Source organism: Pteropus alecto, unplaced genomic scaffold, assembly GCF_000325575.1.
Source record: "Pteropus alecto unplaced genomic scaffold, ASM32557v1 scaffold61, whole genome shotgun sequence".
Lineage (NCBI taxonomy): Eukaryota > Metazoa > Chordata > Mammalia > Chiroptera > Pteropodidae > Pteropus > Pteropus alecto.
The window spans coordinates 16,491,680-16,500,314 of record NW_006434835.1 but is presented as its reverse complement, the minus strand read 5'-3'; the positions used below and the strand labels follow the sequence as shown (position 1 = coordinate 16,500,314).

At 38.0% G+C, this 8,635-nt stretch overlaps 1 protein-coding gene and 1 pseudogene across 1 annotated transcript in view; one reads left to right on the top strand and one right to left on the bottom strand.

The window, feature by feature from the left end:
* NRBP1 (nuclear receptor binding protein 1) overlaps positions 1 to 487 on the bottom strand; it is a 10,450-nt gene extending 9,963 nt beyond the window's left edge. The window contains exon 1 of the mRNA XM_006910334.2: positions 317 to 487. The gene's annotated coding sequence lies outside the window, so the exon portion shown is untranslated. The remainder of the gene's footprint in view (positions 1 to 316) is intronic.
* A 6,902-nt stretch (positions 488 to 7,389) lies between these two features.
* Positions 7,390 to 7,508, top strand: LOC112478676 (annotated as a pseudogene).
* Positions 7,509 to 8,635: the final 1,127 nt, after the last annotated feature.

Sequence of the window (8,635 nt, the reverse complement as noted above, 5' to 3'; positions counted from 1 at the left end):
GCCGGGGCCGTCGCCCCCGCCGCCGGCCCCGCCTCTCGCCAGCCCGAGTTCTACACGAACCCCAGGGCCTCGCGCCCCGCGCCAGCAGAATTCCGGGCCGCGGTCGCCGCCACTCGGGGAAGGTGGTGGCGGGCCGGGCAGGGGCTGTGGGGCCGAGGCTGCCCCTCGGCTCCGGTGGGCCAGATCTGGGCCGCCGAGTGAGCAGGGCCGCTCCAGACACCCGCCTGCCGGGGTCCCACCGCCCTGGGCCGCGGAGGCCGATCCTTCTGTCCTCCCGCTGGGCCTCTCCCTCCCCCTCATTTCCCTCGGTGCTCACCTTCCGACTCAGCTTCCCGCAGCCTGCGCTACCGCTTCAGCTCGGGTTCTGGGGCCGCGGACCAGACAGACTCCCTCACAGCTGCGCTCCGCAGCGCAACCGAACTGTGGGCCCCGCCCTCGCGGCGTCCGGACCAACAGATGGGCGGTGCCGCACTGCCGTTGGGTTTCCATTGGACAAGGCGGCCGGGGTGGGCGGTGCCCTGGGCAGACGGTCGCTCGCAGGAACAGTCCTTTACTCGGTCTTCTCTTGAGCCTGTCTGGCCGAAAGCTCTCCGAGGCTTTGCTGTTTTTGGTCTCAACTGGGGCTCATCTCTGTTCACCCCTCAGTCCACTTCAGGTGCTCCCGATAATTCTGCCGGGTGAACGGAAGGCCTTCTCCCTCTTCTGAAGGCGCCATGACAGTTCTAGTCTGACTAAAAGACAAAAGGAGCAAAAGACATCCTCAATCCAAGACGAGACCACCCACTTTTATTATTTGGGAGCGAGACTGCGCAGGACACCAATTATTCACAAAGGTTTAAAAAAATTACTGAACATATTAACACCGAAAATAGTTGACGCTTCGTGAATGCATAGCACTGATATTTGCCAAAACTTTGCAAGAGGTTTTCACAGATCACTCCTTTAAGCCTCATAAGGAATTGAAATGATCATTCAGTGATAGTTGACAAATGCAAAAAGCTGAATTAGAGGCATTAAGCTATTCACGAAAAGTTGATAAGAGCCAAATCTAGAATCCAAAACAGATTCATTAAATAAGACTTCTTTGAAAATACGCTTGGAAAGAATTTAGATTGCGAGGAGGAGAAAAGAAAATAGATTCTGGGTGAGCCCGCTGATCTGCGAAAACTTAACACGGAACCTAAAGGATAGAAAGAAGTTCATTATGCCATTAGACACGTATTATGGAGGGAGGAGGATAAGCCCATCATCAGAACTTGTGAATGTCATAATCGCCAAATTTCACTGTCCTTAAAGGGAATCTCTAATCCTGTTTAACTGATAGGATATCTAGCAAAACTCTCATTTTCTCATCTCTTCACCTCAAAATAATTATTTTAAAAACAACCATTCGTCCTTCCTTGATTCTCTTACCTTTGAAAGAGAAAGCTCACTCTCAGAAATCTAATGAAAGTTATAAACCTTGTTTTGGATTTTTAAAAAATGCATGTGCCCACCAAAGTTAGCATATAATTTCAGGGAATTGAGGTTAAGAATCTTTATTTTAATCTCAAAGAAAGAACGTTCCTCCTCTTTGCAGATTAACCTTGTTTCCTTTTGGGCTCCAAAGCAACTGGAACACCTGGCCCATGGTAAACATTCATTAAATATCAGTCTATACTATCCTTACGGTTTCCTATTTTTTTTCTCTCTGGGCTTTAGCATTATCAACCTTTCCCTTTCAACTATGCATAGAGGACCCATTGGCATCCTTAAGCTATCATTTTATTTTTAACCTTTCATTCATGTTTAAAATACTCAAATATTGCCAGCATTTTTATCACCTCATTTCTTTATTTTGTCCTGCTTTAAAAATGCATGCTTATTGTAAAAAATTAAAACATTTCAAAATATTTAACAATATTTAGATAGTAGCTTCTATGTGCTATGTTCCAGTTTTTATTGCCTTATGACACATTAACTCATTTAATCCTCAACGATCCTACGAATATTGTGAATTAACAATTACAGTGGAAAGTACAAATTTCTTGTAATCCTACTTCACCACAATAATTAAGATTTTGATGTATATTTCTATTTACTCTTTTCACTCTTCTCCCATGGTAGCATGTATATCACTACTTTAATTTTTTAACCACTGTAGGGTATTCCAATGGCCAAATATGCCAGTGTTTAATTAAAAACTACCAATGGATATTGGGGTTAGTTCCAACACTCATTATTATAAATAAAGCCATAACATATTGCTACATCTTTGCCTACTTGTGAAAATGATTTTTATGCATTCTTAAAAGTGGTATTGCTTGCCATATCAAAGGCTAAGAACATTTTAACTTGAATAGATATTGCCAAGTTGCTCTTCAAAAAAGTATTGAATAACAATAACACCAAGAGTATGTTAAGATATCTGTTCCCCAACATTCTTAACCAACATTGGGTATTATCTATCTTTTCAACTTTGGTGATATATTAAGAAAAAAAAATATCATGCTATTTTAATTTGCATATATTTAATTAGGAGTGAGGTTAAACACCTTTTTAAAGACTTTTTTAGAGCAGTTTTAGGTTTATAACAAAATGAGAGGTAAGTACATAGATTTCTTATATTCTCCCTGCCACCACATATGCACACCCCCCATTATCAGTATCACTCACTATAATGGTGTGTGTGTGTGCATATATATATATATATACATATATTTTTTTTAACCAAGAATGAACCTACATTGACTTAATCACACAAAGTTCATAGTTTAAGGTTCACCCTCAGCGTTGTACATTCTTTGGATCTGGACAAATGTATAATAGACATATATCCAACATTATAATATCATACAGAATATTTTTATTGCTCTAAAAATCCTCTGTGCTCTGCCTACCCATCCTTTGCAACTATCAATCTTGTTATTGTCTTTTCCAGAATGTCATATAGTTGAAATCATATAGTATGTAGTCTTTTCAGATTGGCTCCTTTCACTTAGTAATATACATTTACTATTCTTCCATGTTTTTTCATGGCTTGATCATTTCTTTTTAGCATAGAATAATATTCCATTGTCTGGACATACTACAGTTTATTTGTCTACCTACTGAAGGACATCTTGGTTGCTTCCAAGTTTTTGCAAGTATGAATAAAACTCCTATAAACATCCATGTGCAGGTTTTGTGTGGACATAATCTTTCAGCTCCTTTGGGTAAATACTAAGGAATGCAATTACTGGATTGCATATTAAGACTACATTTAGTTTTATAAGAAACCACGGAACTGTCTCCCAAAGTGGCTTTGCCATTTTGTATTCCCACCAGCAACGAATGAGAGTTCCTGCTGCTCCACATCCTAGCCAGCATTTGGTGGTGTCAGTGTTCTGGACTTTGGCCATCCTAACAGATGTGTAGTGGTATCTTATTGTTTTAATTTCCATTTCCCTGATGACATACAGGGTAGAGCATCTTTTCATATGCTTACTTCTCATTTGCATATCTTCTTTGGTGAGGTGTCTGTTAAGGTTTTTGGCCCTTTTTTAAATCGGGTTGTTTTCTTGTTGTTTTAAGAGATTTTTTTGTATAATAGGTTTTTTTTGGATAATAGTCCTTTATCATATGTGTCTTTTGTGTCTTTTGCAAATGTTTTCTCCCATTTTTTGGCTTGTCTTCTAATTCTCTTGATATTGTCTTTATCAAAACAAAAGTTTTTAATTTTACTAAAGTCCAGATTATTGATTATTTCTTTCATGAGTTGCATCTTTGGCATTGTATCTAAAAAAAGTATTACCACACACAAGTTTATCTAGATTTTCTCCTCTGTTATCTTCTAGGAGTTTTATAGTTTTGCACTTTACATTTAGGTCTGTGATCCACTTTGAGTTAATTTTTGTGAAGGGTGTAAGGTCTGTGCTTAGATTCACTTTTTACGTGTGGATGTCCAGCTGTTCAAGCATCATTATTTTATGTATTTCTTGCTCAGTTGCATTTTCTCTTTATTTTCGTGCCTGTTCAAGTTCTTCGTGTATATTTTATTGGGTTGATCATCTTTTTCTTATTGGCTTGTAAAAGCTCTTCATATACTAGAAAAATCCCATTATCTTCTCAATCTCCTATGATATGAATCCCCTCCTATCTCTATCACTACTAAAGCTTTACTCTCAGTTTATTATAAATTTCTACTTCAAAAACCCTTTCTCATTCCTCATTCTTCATGACCTCTTTAGCATTTGGGATCATTGAACAGCATATTCTTAAAACTCCTCTCTTGCTTTTCATAATACTGATTTATTTCATTTCTCTCTCAATGTCTTATGCTTTTATTTTCTCCTCTATCTTTACTTTCTGTTCTTTCCTCCTAATTATTAATTTGCCTGTTAATGTGCCCAAAGTTGTATTCTTTGTTCTCTCTACACCATCCTTTAGAAATTATATCAGCTGATAAGCTTCCATTATTTCACTTGAATGATATTACATTTATCTCTAGCCCTCACATCTTGCCCAAACTCCAATATAATATTGGATGCTCCACTGTCACTTTAAATGTAATTTGCCTAAAGATTTCCATTGCAGGTCATTCATCCACCTCAAGAACCAATTTATTGGAAACGGAAGCCAGATGGCTGGGTGACAGAGTGAGGGGGAAACTTATATACCCATTCTGCCTTTTGAACATTGTGCCACGTGTATTTTTTATTCAAAAAAGAAACAATAGTTAGCAAATAATTTATTAAATGATTGTAAAGAAAGGCAATGCCTTAAGACTACCCATATCTATTTGCGTAATTCCAAGCTTCCCAAATGACCTGCTGACCTCATCTCCCAAGTGGACTATAGCTTGCATTGTGACATGCTGGTTGCACAAATCTAAAAATCTACTAAAAATCATTGAATTCACAGTGAGTTAATCTTATGGTTTGAAATTATACCTCCAGAATCTTTAGAGATCTTAGTTTCCATATATCAAGGTAATTGGAAAATCTGTTGGGTTTCTGCTCTAAGCTTTTCTTGTTAATCATGCCTTCAATCAAATCATTTCTCTAGGGATCCTCTCTTCCAAAAGAAATCTCTTTTCAAAATGGAGGCATAATCAAAGGAACAAAAATGTTCCTTTGCCTCAGGCTTGGCACTTACATTTCTGCAGGTACTCAAGCTAAGAGAAACCTAGATTTCTTGATAATTGTGAATGATCTGAGGTGCTTTAAAACATACACATTCCAGGACCTTCAAATATGAACATTCCTGGATCAATCAAATATGAACCTGGGGGGTGGGGAGATCTTGGGTATCTGTATGTCTAAGAATCTTCCCAGGTAATTCTGATGCAGATAGCCTGGCCTTTCATTAGGCTGAAGGTTGGTAACCATCACCCTAGCTCATGCCTTATCCCTATCTAGGAATGATTCTTTGGGACATTGTTTTGAAACTTAGGCGTCTGAGCTTCATTATGTAAGTTATGAAATAGGGACATTATTTAACTCTATATCTCTGTCATAAGAAGTTGAGTCAACTTCTAAGATAAACATAATAGATAAATAGGGGCACTATGGAATAAAAAAAGTCCATCTAAATTAAGAATTCACCTGAGATTACTTGATTTCCACAATTGTATTCAATTATATTGAAATCAAATTTATTATTTATTTTGCTCTGTGTTTTATTGGCATAAAAGTAATACCTGTCTTATCTCACATGGATGTTGTAAATTTAAAATAATTATCAGGTCATTCTATAGTTTTTCCTGGGCCAAAAGCCCTAATGTATACCTTTTCTGTTTATTTTCATATACTTAATTTACCTTTGTTATAGTAATAAAGTTAACTTTCCTAAATCTAAAGTTATTTCCTATAAAAACACATCAGACTTTAAGGAAAGGCTTTGGAGATCTTTTTTAGCACTAGAAGTCTAGGACTCCATTATTTCACAGCTCACAGCTGTACTGCCAGGCTTGGATCAGAGAGCAAAATTCAATTAAACAAAAACTTATTTAGTGCCGACTATGTGCCAGGCACTAGGTTAAGCAGTAGACAAAGTTCCTGTCCTCAAAGAGTTCATATTTATTTGAGAAGATATCTGTGTAAACAAAAAAGTTACAATACTAACAAGTGCAACAACAGAAGTAAGTATAAAGTTCTGTACGCTGAACAGGGAAGTCCATGATTGATTTCACAGATGAAAAATACCTGGGAAGATGTGATAGGCTGAATAATGGTTCCCAAAGATATCCACGTCCTAACCTCGAATTTGTGACTGTTATCTCATTTGGCAAAAGGGACTTTGCAGGCATGATTAAATTAATGATTTTTAAATGGGGAGATTATCTTGGATTATCAGTATAGGTCCTAAATGTAATCACAAATGCCCATAAAAAGAGTGAGGCAGAGGAAGAATTGACTACAGAAAAGAAAGAAATGTAACCATGGAAGCAAGTGGTTGGAGTGATGCCAAGGAATGCAGGCAGCCTCCGGAACCTAGAAAAGGCGAGAAAATGGATTCTTTCCTAGATCCCCTGGAAGGAACCAGGACCACTGACACCTTAACTTTATACCTGTGAAACTGATTTCAGACATCTTGCCTCCAGAACTGTAAGAAAATAAATTCGTGGTGGTTTAAGCTGTGAAAATGTGTTACAGCAGCCATAGGAAACTAATTCATAAGGTTTCATGGACAGCAAGGCTGATGCCTGTCTGACCTGAGTTTTAAAGGATGAATAGGAATTCAACTAGCAATGAGGGGAGAGAAGAACACACCAGAGAAGACTGACCTCTCCTTTTCTCTGACTCTCCAGTCTCAGAAGATAGAAAATTGGACCATAAATCCTACGATTTTTCCACTCCAAGTTTTGTGGCATATGCCTTACTTTTTACCAGCAAGACCTGAAGATTTCCAACGTAGATGTTATTTTTCTTGCCTTTACCTCACCTTTGGTTTTTCAGTTTGAAATTTAATATTTGTTTTTACAAAGTTTCTTACATCTGGGGGAGAAGAGGAAACTCTCCAGGTAGAACAGTATTAAGAGAGTAAATAAGAAAACTACAGAGAGAATCTGATAAGGACACTTTCTTTTTGGAGGAAGCTTGGGAAGAGAGTGACAAAGCCTTCTCCAAAAACAAATAAAATAACTCCTTGCCTGATTGTTTGCAACTAAGAGAAACAAAACGTAAGAGCTCTAACTGGGTATAATTGAAGAGAAAATAAATTAATTCACTCAGAACCCAGCACAGAGACACAAGGATATACAGTATATATTTAAGAAAGAGGGAGGATAGATTGAGAGCCCCAATATGTATAATGAGAGTTCTAGAAGAAAAAGAGAATGATGATAAAACAGTGTTCGAAAGCATGAGACAAGCATTTTTAAGTATTAATGAAATACATTAGTCCTCAAATTTAAAAAATAAGCTTGTAGTCTATAACCATGCTACCCTGAACAAGCCCAATCCCATCTGATCTTGGAAGCTAAGCATGGTTGGGCCTGGTTAGTATTTGGATGGGAGACCACCTAGGAAGACCAGGTGCTATAGGCGTAAAAATTTTAAAAAATAAGGGACTGTAAGTTGACAAGGTCCTTGCAATCTGTGAGGTTAACCAAGGGTTGCCTCATCTAAAAAAAATAAAAAATTAATAAAAATAAAAAATAAGCTTTTAGTACTGATACATCATAGGAACATTTGCACAACATCAAGAATAAAGAGAAATAAAAGATATCAGAGATGGGAACAAAAAAGCCAGATTACCTAAGAAACAACAGTCAGACTGATGAAAGACTTCACTGTAAACCCAGAATGAATGAGGCAAAATACATTTCGATATAGCAGAAACAATTAAGAGATTAAAAATACTCCAAAAAATCTCACTGAAAGACCTATTTATAAATAACAATTTATAAAACTGATTGGGCAAACTTCCACTTCTGGCCATGATGGTATAACAGCAACCAAATTTACCCTCCTGCCTTAATTATCTAGAAAACTAGACAAAAGATATAAAGCAATAGTTTTCAGACATTGGCTAACAGGCAGTGCAGGATAGTAATCCCTGAGAGAAGGAAAACAAATGAAATGAATCCTAAGAGTACCCCAGCTTACTGTCTAGAAAGAATTTTCAGGCCACTTTGTAGAGAGCGGAAACCCAAACAGAGCCTGACAATCTCACTACACTGAGAAGACAGAGTTTGGAGTTCAGGGAGGCTAAGGTGGCTAACATTTTCAGAGTACCAGGAAGGATGCAGCTGTACACAAAGAGAACTATGGAGCTCTGCAGAAAGACCTTGTCAAGATTTTGCCAGAGCTAAAACATACACACGAGGAAACTACCATCGTTGAGAACCATTTGAGAGGAGCAGACCGAACAATCTTCCAACAAAAGCCACTTTGGTGGACAGGGTAGCAGGATTCCCACTGGCAGATTTCTTTTTATTGCTGTTTGTTCTTTTGTCCCTAGAAAATTGTAGAGCTAAGTGATTACAAATGTGCAGTCATTTGTTACTTTGAACATGAGCTTCGGTTAAGAACTTTTGCCCTTGTGATGACTACAAGAAGCAGCAGGACTTTTCTAAGAAATATTATGGTTCTCTTGGGCCAATCTGTCTGACTCAATATGTTCTGTCCTCAGTTCTCAGCAGCCAATATGGCAAAGGAGTTCTCTTACCAAA